Source organism: Leucoraja erinacea, unplaced genomic scaffold (assembly GCF_028641065.1).
Source record: "Leucoraja erinacea ecotype New England unplaced genomic scaffold, Leri_hhj_1 Leri_816S, whole genome shotgun sequence".
Taxonomy (NCBI): Eukaryota; Metazoa; Chordata; class Chondrichthyes; order Rajiformes; family Rajidae; genus Leucoraja; species Leucoraja erinaceus.
The window spans coordinates 32,532-45,869 of record NW_026576747.1 but is presented as its reverse complement, the minus strand read 5'-3'; the positions used below and the strand labels follow the sequence as shown (position 1 = coordinate 45,869).

Genomic DNA, 13,338 nt, shown 5'->3' with positions numbered 1-13,338 from the left:
TCACTGTCCCCCTTTCCCCCCTCATCCCTCCTCTCTCCCCCTCCCTCTCCCCTCCCCCTCTCCCTCCCCTGCTCTCCCCTTTCCCCGCCCCATTCTCTCCCTCCGCCTCCTCTCATTTTCCCCATCCTCTCTCTCCCATTCTCTTCCTCCCCGTCTGCCGTCTTCTTTTTATCTTTCTTTCCCCCACTACCCCCCTCTCTCTCTCCCCTTCTCTCCCTCTCCCATTCTCTCTCTCCCTCTTCCTCCCCCCCATCTCTGCCCCTCTGTTTCCGTCTCCCCCTCCTTTCTCGCCACATTCTGTATCAACCCCTCCGCTCTCTCCCCATCTCTCTCTCTCCCCCGTCCCCTCTCTCCTCCTCGTCCCATCTCCCCCCTCCCACCCCCCCTCCCTTGTCTCCCCCTCCTCTCACCCCTCCTTTCCCCTCTCTCGGCCGCTGATCCCCCTCTTCTCTCCCCCGCTGGCAATGACCGTGTTCTCGCTCCCCCACACCCACAGCCGCGGCGCCCACAGCCGATGGGTGGTTACGTGTGCAGTAAAAACGGCACACCCTGGATCGTGTCCCTCAACGTCGGCTTTCATATGTGGAGCGGCGCCCTGATTAACTCGGGCTGGGTGGTCGGCAACTCAGTGTTACCAGTGGCAAGTACAGGGGGTCTACACCCTCTCTCCTCCGGTCGGGGTTTGTTTTAAGGCCCGGTCTGGTTTTACGGTCTGTTCGTGGGAGAATAGAAGTTCTTCTGGGCGAGCATGATATCACCGCTACGGAGGGGTCGGAACAGTTAATCTTTTCGGAGATGGTGATCAGACATCCCAGATACGATTATTACAACATGGACAACGACATCATGTTGATCAAACTGGCCCAACCCGCCGCCATGAACCGCAATGTGGTCGCCGTTCCCCTGCCGACGCACTGCGCCCAGTCCGGCGACATGTGTCTCAACTCCGGCTGGAGCCGCACCAGGGAGACTCCGTGACTAGTGGGAGAGAGAGAGGGTGGGGGTTGGAGAATTGGAGCGGAGGTGAAGGGAAGGAGGGGAGGAAAGAGAGAGGGAGCGGGAGAGAAAGAGGATGATGCGAGAGGGGGAGAGGCGGTTTGCGGGGTGGGAGAGGGAGGGAGGGAGTGAGAAAGCGGGGGGGGGGGGGGGGGGTGGGGGGATGGAGGGGGTTACAGAGACGGGGAGAGGGTTTAATCTATCACCTTACTCCCACTAGCGGTTAGCGGCTACCAGCTTCAGTGCTTCGCCAACCCGGTTCTGAGTGACGCGGACTGTCATGGTTCCTATCCGGGAATGATTAATGACAACATGATGTGGCTCGGCTACTTGGAGGAAGGCCGCCACCGCTGACAGGTACAGACCCCCTCCCTTTCCCCCTCCCCTCCGCTCCCCTCCCGCACCTACACACCTCTCCCCGTCTCCCCGCCTCCGGACCCTACAGGCAAGGAAATCGCTATCAAAACATTGGGGGGGGGGGGGCGAGGCTTCAGCCGTGGGCCCCGTGGAGACCCACTGTCAAAATAATCTTAAGCGAGAGAGGTAGCGGAGCGAGCACTCGGTGCTGGTGCTCGGTCTGTTCAGCAGCAAGGGTGGGATCAATATCAGTCAATGCGCTAGTGGGGGTGTCGGGTGTGTGTGTGGGGGATGGGGGGGAGACTCCGTACGGACAGCGCTGGGAGTCAGGATCTAAACCCGTGTCCCTGCCGCTGTGAGGCAGCAGCAATGCGCGGGCCGAGTGGCCTCTCTCTGTGTACCTGCCAGCCGCAGCAGAGCAGAGACCAGGCAGAGAACCGCATCCCTGCCGGTGAGCCGGTCCCGGTTCCCTCTGCCCATCGGGCGCCGACTCCACGCTGTACCCAATCACCCCCCGAGTCAAGCGGCGCGCTGGGCTGGAGGAGAGAGCGAGATGCATTAGTGCGAGGCTTCAGCCTTGGGGCGGCCCGTTCACGGGGTCTTTCATCGGCCGGCGGAGGCTTCATCATCGGGAGCCTTGATCGCCTCGATGCAGCAGTTTGATTTTAAGCCGTGACGGGCGCTGAAAGGCTCCGCGAATGGGCTAATTCAGCCCTTAGAAAGCGGCTGATAAAGTCCGGATGACAAAACATAGTACTGTACCCCCCGGGATTTCCGCCCCTGCCTACATCCCCTATCCTCGTCTCTGTAACCCCCTCCCCTCTGGCCGCTACACCCCTTCTCCTCGTCTCTAACCCCCTCCCTATCCCCTCCCTTTCCATTCCCCCCCTCGCTCCCCACGACTACGCGGAAACAGGCTATTAGATCCACCGAGTCGCTGCCGTCCAGCGACCACCCGTTCACACTTACACTATCCTACACACTCTTGGGACAATTTACTATCTTTACCGAAGCCATTTAACCTCCTCTCCCGTCTGACCTTGTGACAGGTTGATTCTTTGTGTAAGGTGGACCAGTGGTGTGTAACGGAGTGCTTCAAGGAGTGGGATCATGGGCATACGGGTATGCGGTGAGGGACCATTCCGGCTTCTACACTCGCGTCTGCAGCTACGTCTCCTGAATCGACAGCACGACATCGAGGCAAACTGAGCCCATGTTCCCGATGGCAGCGCCAGGTCTCCGCCTTTCACTCTCTGTACAACTGGCTATATTTAAGAGGGAGTTAGATGTGGCCCTTGTGGCCAAGGGGATCAGAGGGTATGGAGAGAAGGCAGGTACGGGATACTGAGTTGGATGATCAGCCATGATCATATTGAATGGCGGTGCAGGCTCGAAGGGCCGAATGGCCTACTCCTGCACCTAATTTCTATGTTTCTATGTTTCTATGAAACTATCAATAAAATGGTTGCAATGAGGAATGGCTTCTGTTACTGTCCGCTCCGGTTCCTCTCCCCCGGGCTCCAAACTACAGGAGTTCACTGCGCGCTTAGTTTTACATTTAGTTCGTGCTTTTGTGCTAATCAGCTAGCTCGAATGTTCACCACAATATTCAACCTCTCCCTGGCCAAGTCCGTGGTCGCTGCCTGCTTCAAGAGACCCACTATTGTACCTGTGCTTAAGAATGCCTCTCCAGCCTGCTTGAATGACACGGAGGACCGGTGGCCCTCACCTCAGTGATCATGAAATGCTTCGAGAGGCTAATCAAGGACTACATCTGCGCTTTCTTCCCTCCCACCATGGACCCGCTGCAGTTCACATACATGATGCGGTCTCCAAGGTTTTGCACACCACCCTCTCTCTCTCTCACCTTGACAGCCAGAAGGGGGATTATGTGAGGATGCTGTTCATTGACTTCAGTTCAGCTTTCAAAACCATAGTCCCCACCAGACTTGCTGATAAGCTGCTGGAACTGGGACTGAACATTCCCCTGTGTGCCTGGGTCCTGGACTTTCTGAAAGTCAGGCCCAAGGTGGTCAAGATGGGGAGACATACCTCCAACCTCCTCACCCTGAACACGGGACCCCCCAGGGTTGTGTCCTCAGCCCTCTACTGTACTCCCTGTACACACATGACTATGTGACGAGGTTCAGCTCCAACTCCATCACCAAGTTTGCTGATGACACAGTGGTGGTGGGCCTGATAACGATTAGAAGGCTTACCTGGAGGAGGTGGCTGACCTGGCACTCTGGTGTCAGAACAACAGCCTCCTCTTGAATGTCACTAAAACTAAGGAGCTAATTGTGGACTTTAGAGGGCACAACAACCGAGGGCGTACCCGCCACTGGGGATTAATGGGACTACCGTGGATAGGGTGAGCAGCTTGAAATACCTGGGAATCCACATCACAGAGGATCTGACATGGACAGCGCACACTGCCACACTGGTGAGAAAGGCAAGGCAGCGCAGTTTAAGGCAGTTTAGAAAATTCAGAGTCTCTCAGATGGTCCTTCAATCCTTCTACTCCGTGTGCAGTAGAAAGTATCCTGACCGGAAACATCTCTATCTGGTTTGGTAACAACTCTGCCCAGGACGGGTTTTTTTTTTAGATAACAAGTAACTTAAGGTTAAAGATAACTCGAGGGCAAGACAAAGATGAAAGTCTATGGAGCCATTGCACAAATATGAATTATTTCAAAGATGTAGAATCCACATGGAACCATTGTGTCACGAGAATACAAAAATGTAGTGTAGCTATTTTTAATATTTAAAGCACTCTGGGTTCTCTCAGAATGTTCACCAATGCCTTAGATAAACTGGCTTACACGTGAAACTCACCACTGTTCTACGAGATGTTCTATTTTGCCTTTGTTCCTATCTGCGCTGGGCCCATCTAATGTTAGATTCAGGGTATAGGTATAAAACACAAAATCCTTAAGCTGTGACCCCTTGTCCTGGACTTCCCCAACATCGGGAACAATCTTCCTGCATCTAGCCTGTCCAACCCCTTAAGAATTTTGTAAGTTTCTATAAGATCCCCCCTCAATCTTCTAAATTCTAGCGAGTACAAGTCGAGTCTCTCCAGTCTTTCTTCATATGAAAGTCCTAACATCCCAGGAATCAGTCTAGTGAACCTTCTCTGCGCTCCTTATATGGCAATAATGTCCTTCCTCAGATTTGGAGATCAAAACTGTACGCAATACTCCAGGTGCGGTCACACCAAGACCATGTACAACTGCAGTAGAACCTCCCTGCTCCTATACTCAAATAATTTTGCTATGAATGCTAACATACCATTCGCTTTATTCACTGCCTGCTGCACCTGCATGCCTACTTTCAATGACTGGTGTACCATGACACCCAGGTCTCGTTGCATCTCCCCTTTTCATAATCGGCCACCATTTAGATAATAGTCTACTTTCCTGTTTTTGCCACCTGTGGATAACCTCACATTTATCCGCATTATACTGCATCTGCCAAACATTTGCCCACTCACCCAACCTATCCAAGTCACCTTGCAGCCTCCTAGCATCCGCCTCACAGCTAACACTGCCCCTCAGCTTAGTGTCATCCATAAACTTGGAGATGTTGCATTCAAGTCACTGCTTGCCATTCTGAAAAGGACCCGTTTACTGCTACTATTTGCTTCCTGTTTGCCAACCAGTTCTCCATCCACCTCAATACTGAACCACCAATACCGTGTGCCTTAAGTTTGTATACAAATCTCTTATGTGGGACCTTGTCAAAAGCCTTCGGAAAGTCCAGATATAACATATCCACTGGTTCTCCCCTATCCACTCTACTAGTTACATCCTCGAAAAATTATATAAGATTCATCAGACATGATTTACCTTTCGTAAATCGATGCTGACTTTGTCCAATGATTTCACAACTTTCCAAATGTGCTGCTATCCCATATTTAATAACTGACTCTAGCAGTTTCCCCACTACCGATGTTAGACTAACTGGTCTGTAATTCCCCGTTTTCTCTCTCCCTCCCTTTTTAAAAAGTGGGGTTACATTAGCTACCCTCCAATCCTCAGGAACTACTCCAGAATCTAAAGAGTTTTGAAAAACTATCACAATGCATCCACTATTCTGGAGCTACTTCCTTAAGTACTCTGGGATGCAGCATATCTGGACCTGAGGATTTATAGGCCTTTAATCCATTCAATTTACCTAAAACCACTTCCCGGCTAACCTGGATTTCACTCAGTTCCTCCATCTCATTTGACCCTCGGTCCCCTGCTATTTCTGGCAGATTATTTATGTCTTCCTTAGTGAAGATGGAACCAGAGTAGTTATTCAATTGGTCCGCCATGTCCTTGTTCCCCATGATCAATTTGTCTGTTTCTGACTGCAAGGGACCTACATTTGTTTTAACTAATCTCTATCTCTTCACATATCTATAAAATCTTTTGCAGTCAGTTTTTATGTTCCCTGCCAGTTTTCTTTCATAATCTATTTTCCCTTTCCTAATTTAAGCCCTATGTCCTCCTCTGCTGGTCTCTGAATTTCTCCCAGTCCTCTGGTAGGCTGCTTTTGCTGGCTAATTTGTACGCTCATCTTTTGCTTTGATACTATCCCTGATTTCCCTTGTTATCCACTGATGCACTACCTTGCCTGATTTATTCTTTTGCCAAACTGGAATGAACAATTGTTGTAGTTCATCCTTGCAGTCTTTAAATGCCTTCCATTGCATATCCACCGTCAACCCTTTAAGAATTAATTGCCAGTCAATCTTGGTCAATTCACGTCTCATACCCTCAAAGTTACTTTTCTTTAAGTTCAGAACCATTGTTTGCGAATTAACAATGTCACTCTCCATACTAATGAAGAACTCAACCATATTATGGTCACTCTTGCCCAAGGGGCCACGCACAACAAGACTGCTAACTAACCCTTCCTCATTACTCAATACCCAGTCTAGAATAGCCTGCTCTCTCGTTGGTTCCTCTACATGTTGGTTTAGAAAACTATCCTGCATACATTCCAAGAAATCCTCTTCCTCAGCACCCCGGCCAATTTGATTCACCCAATCTGTATGTAGATTGAAGTCACCCATTATAACTGTTTTACCTTTGTTGCACGCATTTCTATTTTCCTGTTTGATACCATCCCCAACTTCACTACTACTGTTAGGTGGCCTGTACACAACACCCACTTGAATTTTCTGCCCCTTAGTGTTTCGCAGCTCTACCCATATCGATTCCACATCCTCCAAGATAATGTCCTTCCTTTCCATTTCGTTAATCTCCTCTCTAACCAGCAACGCTACCCCACCTCCTTTTCCTTTCTGTCTATCCCTCCTGAATATTGAATATTCCTGGATGTTCAGCTCCCAGCCTTGGTCACCCTGGAGCCATGTCTCCGTGATCCCAACTATATCATAATCATTAATAGTTATCTGCACATTCAACTCATCCACCTTATTACGAATGCTCCCTGCATTGAGCCACAAAGCCTTCAGGCTTGTTTTTACAACGCTCTTACCCCTTATACAATTATGTTGAAAAGTGGCCCTTTTGATTTTTGCCCTGGATTTGTCTGCCTGCCACATACTTTTCACCTTGCTACCTATTGCTTCTACCCTCATTTTACACCCCTCTGTCTCTCTGCTCACACATTTAAGAACCCCACCACCTCTTATTCTCTGTTTATTATTGTTTTCTTCTTTCCCCCCTACATGTTGGGGGGTGAGAAGAAAAAAATAATAAACAGAGAATAAGAGGTGCTGAGTTTCTCCAGCACCCCCCCCCCCCCCCTTATTCTCCCCCCCCCCCACCCACCCCCCCCCCCCCCCCTACATGTTGGGTCTGAGTGCTTCCCTTCTCTGCCTCCTGCCTCACATTCTGTCTACTAGCGTTCTCTATTTGAGTCCCTCCCCCGAACCGTTCTAGTTTAAAGTCTCCGCAGTAGCCTTTGCAAATCTCCCCGCCAGGATATTGGTCCCCCTCGGGTTCAAGTGCAACCCGTCCTTTTTGTACAGGTCCCACCTTCCACAAAAGATGTCCCAATGATCCAGAAACTTGAATCCCTGCCCTTTGCACTAGTCCTTCAGCCACACATTTATCATCCACCTCGCTCCATTCCTACTCTCACTGCCGCGTGGCACAGGCAGTAATCCCGAGATTGTTACCTTTGCGGTCCTTCTCTTTAACTTTCCTCCCAACACCCTAAATTCTCCATTCAGGACCTCGTCCCTTTTTCTCCCTATGTCATTGGTACCTATATGTACCACGAGCTTGGGCTCCTCTCCCTCCCATTTCAGGATATCTTGGTCACGTTCAGCCACATCCCAGACCCTGGCACCAGGGAGGCAAACTATCAGCCGGGTCTCCCGACTGCGTCCACAGAATCGCCTGTCTGACCCCCTAACTATAGAGTCCCCTATTACTAATGCCCTCCTCTTCTATTCCTTGCCCTTCTGAGCAACTGGACCGGTCTCTGTGTCGGAGGCCCGGCCGCTGTTGCTACCCCCAGGTAGGCTGTGCCCCCTAACAGTACTCAAACAGGAGTACTTATTGTCAAGGTGTACAGCCACCTTGGTGTACAGCTCTCTCGTCCCCCTTATATAATATTGCTTCCTATTATACCAAAATGAGAATATCAGAATTATTACAATCAATAATTGTGCAAACAATAATGCATTTGAGTTTCACGTATAACCCTAATCACTGGCTGTACGTTAGCATTCAGTCCCCAGTTCCAGAATCTTTCCCACCAAGTAAATGTTTTCAAAAATGTCATTTGCCATGCTTCCAAACAATCTCGGGGCTCTTGAACCATCATAAATAACCATCTCAGCCTCCTTCCCCAGTGCCTTCTAACTGGGATGGGGGTGTGTGGTGTGGCATTGGTGGAAGATTAGTTGCAATACATTTCTTTCATGTCTCATTCAAATCAATTTGTACAAAAAACATATTTATTGTAATTGAATTTTTCCTCAGACGGTACCATCAATTCCTTGTCTCCAAGTCAAGTCAAGTCAAGTCAAGTTTATTTGTCACATACACATACGAGATGTGCAGTGAAATGAAAGTGGCAATGCTCGCGGACTTTTGTGTCAAAGCCAAACAACAAACAACCAAACAAATTATAAACACAATCATAACACACATATTCTTTTGCATAATAAATAATGGAAGGAAAAACGTTCAGTAGAGTTAGTCCTTGGTGAGAGAGGCGTTTACAGTCCGAATTGCCTCTGTTGTTACCTATATTGATCTGTCTCTTAAGACTATGGATTATGACATTGAGACCAGATAGAGCACCCTCTGGCCATTTTTTGCATACCATCTAGCAGAGATTGAAACATAATATTTTCCCTGCGATAGAGCAACACGTTATAATAATGTGTACATCCACAACTGGGTTCTATCATATTCAATATTTCTTCTAAGCAGGCCCAATGATTCCCTCTTTGATGATATCTATCCATTCTGACATCCCTTGTTTCTTCAATACGTATTATAGCGCGGTCAGGAGCATTGTGCACTGATCTGCAAGTTCTCTGTTTATACCAAAAATCATATAGCGGACCAGGATAGACCACTCCGTCTAAATACAATGATATGACGTTCAGTACGCAACGGAGCGAAATGTGGGCCTTTTTTTCATCCACTTCAGTAACCCGACCCGACTCGCAGTGTAATCAACTTTGCGGGGGAACAGTTTGTGTTAATAAATTATAATTCTGAAAATGAGGAGAAGATTTTTACCAAAGAACTTTTATTTTTACGAGGATGTTTCCGTAACCGGCTTCCATCTCCGCACTAGTATCTTTGCTCCGCTACGGGATCTTTAGTGTGGAGACGGAAGGCGGTTACGGAAATGGGGCCGAATATTACCCATGAATCTGCCCATGACCGTACTACATCTTTTTCGTCGAGTGATCTATCTTGCTCACTATAGGATCTTTGGTTTATACTGTCCAATATTATGCACCTGGCACAGGGCAAAAGTATTATCCCTCAGCTGGTGTGGAATATGGAGAACAACTCAAATAATATATGTTCCCTGATCATCTTGCAATTTCTGATTCTCTTGACTCACTATCGTCAGCGATAATAGGTAACAAACAGATTGTATTTCCTGACTCCACTGCTTCAGTTATTGATTTTATATCATTTGGACGATGCTTGATGAGTGTTCTCTATGCTCTTCCTGAGAAATATTACTCACTCCAACATTCCATTTATTGTCCCCTCATATGGTTTGCGTATTTTAACTTCCTTAAGAAATATTTGCACTGCTTCCCCCTCTACCTTACTCAATGTTTCGACATCTTTCAATACCATTGCTGCCATTATCTGTACCAGCTCGAACTTCTCTCTTAGCTGTTCTAATTGTTCACTAAGTCTTGTTACATCTATCATATTAATTTGGATAGCCCTGCTGCAAATCCCAATAGCTCACTTTGAATTCTATTTGGTTTTTATCCCTTTTCCCAGTAGCTTTTCCCTTATCAAATATTGGAATAATTCCCTTGTAGGTGTAGAGCACCATTCGGGAATATACAACCCCTTAAGGTTAAACATGACCTGAATGTGACACCTCCCTCGGTGTGATGGGTGCTGAGACTTCCACAGCCGTTGAGTGCTTGAGCACATCAGTACAGCTCAGCTAATACTGGACTGTGCCTTTTTGAAAAGTAACTGGCCTAATTCTGTCCTCGTGGTTTGTATTACTACTGCTTTTAATACCCTCTTCCATTATCGCAGTACAATTGGATGATTTTAGTTAAATCTAAGCATCCCTATTTCGGAAAGGACTGTCATGGTTTGTTGCAAACGCATACATTTATTTGTCCTCCCAATCTACTTTTTTCCCTCTCGACTGTTTGCCTCCTCTTGAGAGTTTCCTCAAATCCCCTTTTTATAAGATAGGGTCTGACGTAATCGATAAGCATAGGACAGCATGGACCCTCATTTGCATTTCATCAGACACATGCTGAACGGTAATTTTATATATTTGGAGTATGGGATAGCACAGCACAGGGACTGGCCCTTCGGCCCACGGTGCCTGTGCCGACCGTGATGCCACTTTAAACGAATTGCATTTACCTGCACATGGACCCTATCCCTCATTTCCTACCAGTTCGTGTGCCCGTCTGAAACCCTCTTAATCGCCTCCCTTGTATCTGCTTCCACCCCCTCTCCTTGCAGCGCATGCCAGGCATGCTACACTCTGTAAAAACAAATTTGCTTTAAGCATCTCTTAATCTTTTTGCTACTCACTTTATGCTCGTATATTGACACCAGGGTATCTGACCATCGATCCTATCCATGCCTCGTAATGTTATAAACTTTTATCTGGTACTCCTCAGCCTCCAGAAAGAGATTCAGCTTTGTTCAATCTCTTTTTTCAACTTTAGGAAGGAACTGCAGAAGATAGACACAAACAGCTGGAGTAACTCAACGGGCCAGGCAGAATCTCTGGAGAGAAGGAATGGGTGACCTCTCGGGTCGTGAGCCTTCATCAGTTTGAAGATGTGTCTCGACACGAAACGTAACCTATTCCTTTTCTCCAGAGATGCTGTCTGACCCGCTGAGTTACTCCAGTTTTTTCTGTCTCTCTCCTTATAGCTAATACTCTAATCAGGACAGCATCCTGTGAATCCAAAAGTTTATAAAATTACGAGGCATGGATAGCATCGATGGCCAGATACCCTTGTGTCGATATACGAGCATAAAGTGAGTAGCAAAAAGATTAAGAGATGCTTAATGCAAATTGGACCCCAAGATCCCTCGGACATCAGTGCACCTCAGGTTCCTGCCAATAACTGTATGTGTCCATAGAAAAAAGCGTCATCCTGCAAATTCACAGGAACATTAAATAATTACTGTATCTTAAGTAGGTGTTAACAAACAGCAGAAAAAAAAAACTCAACTGCGTTCACATCATGAGAATGATTTTTAAAATAGTTTGGACAAAAATGGCTAAAAATGTGCTTGCATAAATACATTTTCATACATTCGCACAAAACTCAGTTTCCACCCGAGCCGTGGAATAACCTCCAGTGCGATTTTACCGCATCCTTCAATTGTTCTCTGAATTTGCTCAGGGTAAGAGCGTAAATGCAAGTGTTCGAACAGGAGCTCATGTACTTTAACATGGCTCCAACTGCTGTGGCAATGTAGGCTGGGTCGTTAAGGTCACCGCGGAAACGATTGGGGTTTGTCAGCCCGGTGACTGCAAAAGTCACGCCCGCTGTAATCCACAACAGCACGAAACTGCCGGAGATGGTGAATACCAAAATAACGGACTTTCTTCTGTTCGCCACCTCCGGGTCGGATTGTTTGTCGTTTATGTTACCCCGCAGCGCGCGGCGAGCTCGACTGGCGGCTAAAATACGCCTGGCTGTCACTGAGTTAAACATGAAAATCAACGCGAAAGGTAGAGCGCCCACACAGACGGCGTGAAACTTGAGAAAACCCGCGCCCGCGGGCGAGGTAAAGAAAGGTATATTTACCCTGCAGCCCCACTGCACCCCGTCAACAATGTGCAGGGGCTCGTATGCAAAGAAAAAAGGGATGTTTTTGGATACGATCAGAAGGGCGAGCGTCGTTAGTACCACAGTCGCCGTTCTCCCGGTGCAATACATGGTTTGTAACTTCCGAGAGCAGATTGCAACACATCTGTCGAACGTGAAGGAGAGGGTGAACCAAACTGACAGGTCCAGAGTGACCGTGGACATGTATATGATGAATTTACATACGGGGGTGATTGTCAGGAAGGAATGTGGGAAGTGATAGGTGAAAATGTAAACCACCACCACATTGAAGACCATGACGAGAAGATCAGCCGAAGCCATGCCCACCATGTAGACAGAGCTGCACTTGGCGAGGCCGCAGTTTCCTCGGGAGAGAATTACGATTGTCAACAGGTTTGCTGTAACAGAGAGAGAGAAAGGAATGAAATAATCTTGTTTCTGTGTAGACGGGTTATCTTAAAACAACACAACGTGCTGGAGTAACTCAACGGGTCAGAGAGGATCTCTGGAGAACATGGATAGGTGACGTTTCGGGTCGGGGTCCTTCTTACACGTGAGGGTGGGGGAGATACTCAGACCTTCAATAGACCTCAATGTCATTCCAGACCTTCCTTCTGTACCCTGACCTGCAAAGGGCCTGAAATTTAACAGTCTGAAGGGTCTGAATCAAAACATCATCTATGCACGTTAGTTCATTGTTTCTGGACAAGTTATCTCGTTGCTCTGGTCACATATTGTAAAACTGGAGCTTTAGATGGCACTGCGCTGTCAGGGACTATGCGCATCTAAGGCCATCGTGTGGGCAATGACGTAACGCACCCCAGCCTTTCCCTTCGCTCAGTGAACCTCGGCGCAGTGACCACGTATTGTGTAGATTCCGCGCACAGCCACTCACCGGGAACACCGATAATCGCAAGAACCGGATAGTAAATCTCTTTCACCAGCAGAACGGGAGCCCGCCCCATTTTCTATCAGTCGAAGTAAGCGGGTGAAATGGCGGATCAATTAAAGGCAGTCTATTTATACACAGACAAATCTTCTGTGAATCAATCAGTTCAACAACATTCGTCGCAGATATTTCATAATCACCTTGTTTATATTTATGACACATTGTGTTGGAAATAGCCTGTTCATGCCGAACAGGGACAAATACTTGGATAGGTCAACTAAGCGGGACAGGCAGCATCTCTGGAGAGAAGGAATGGGCGACGTTTCGTGTCGAGACCCTTCTTCAAACCCCTGATTTCTGAAGAAGGGTCTCGATGCGAAACGTCACAATTTCTTCTCTCCAGAGATTGATTGATTGCTTGTTTGCTTGCTTGTTTTCTGAACACGATGACGCTAAAATCTTTGCACCACCTTACCCACAATTGTGGTGGTTTGCGTCAAGTTTCGTTTAGATCGATGTTATATTTCACGTTATTTCATATTTTTAAATTTGAAAAATCCGAATTTAAGAATGGGTTGTAACCCCACTAGCTAGAAATGTTGTA

At 47.6% G+C, this 13,338-nt stretch overlaps 1 pseudogene; it reads left to right on the top strand.

Moving 5' to 3' along the window:
* The first annotated feature begins 395 nt into the window (after window positions 1-395).
* LOC129694832 (trypsin-like) lies at window positions 396-2,776 on the top strand (annotated as a pseudogene).
* The last annotated feature ends 10,562 nt before the right edge of the window (window positions 2,777-13,338 follow it).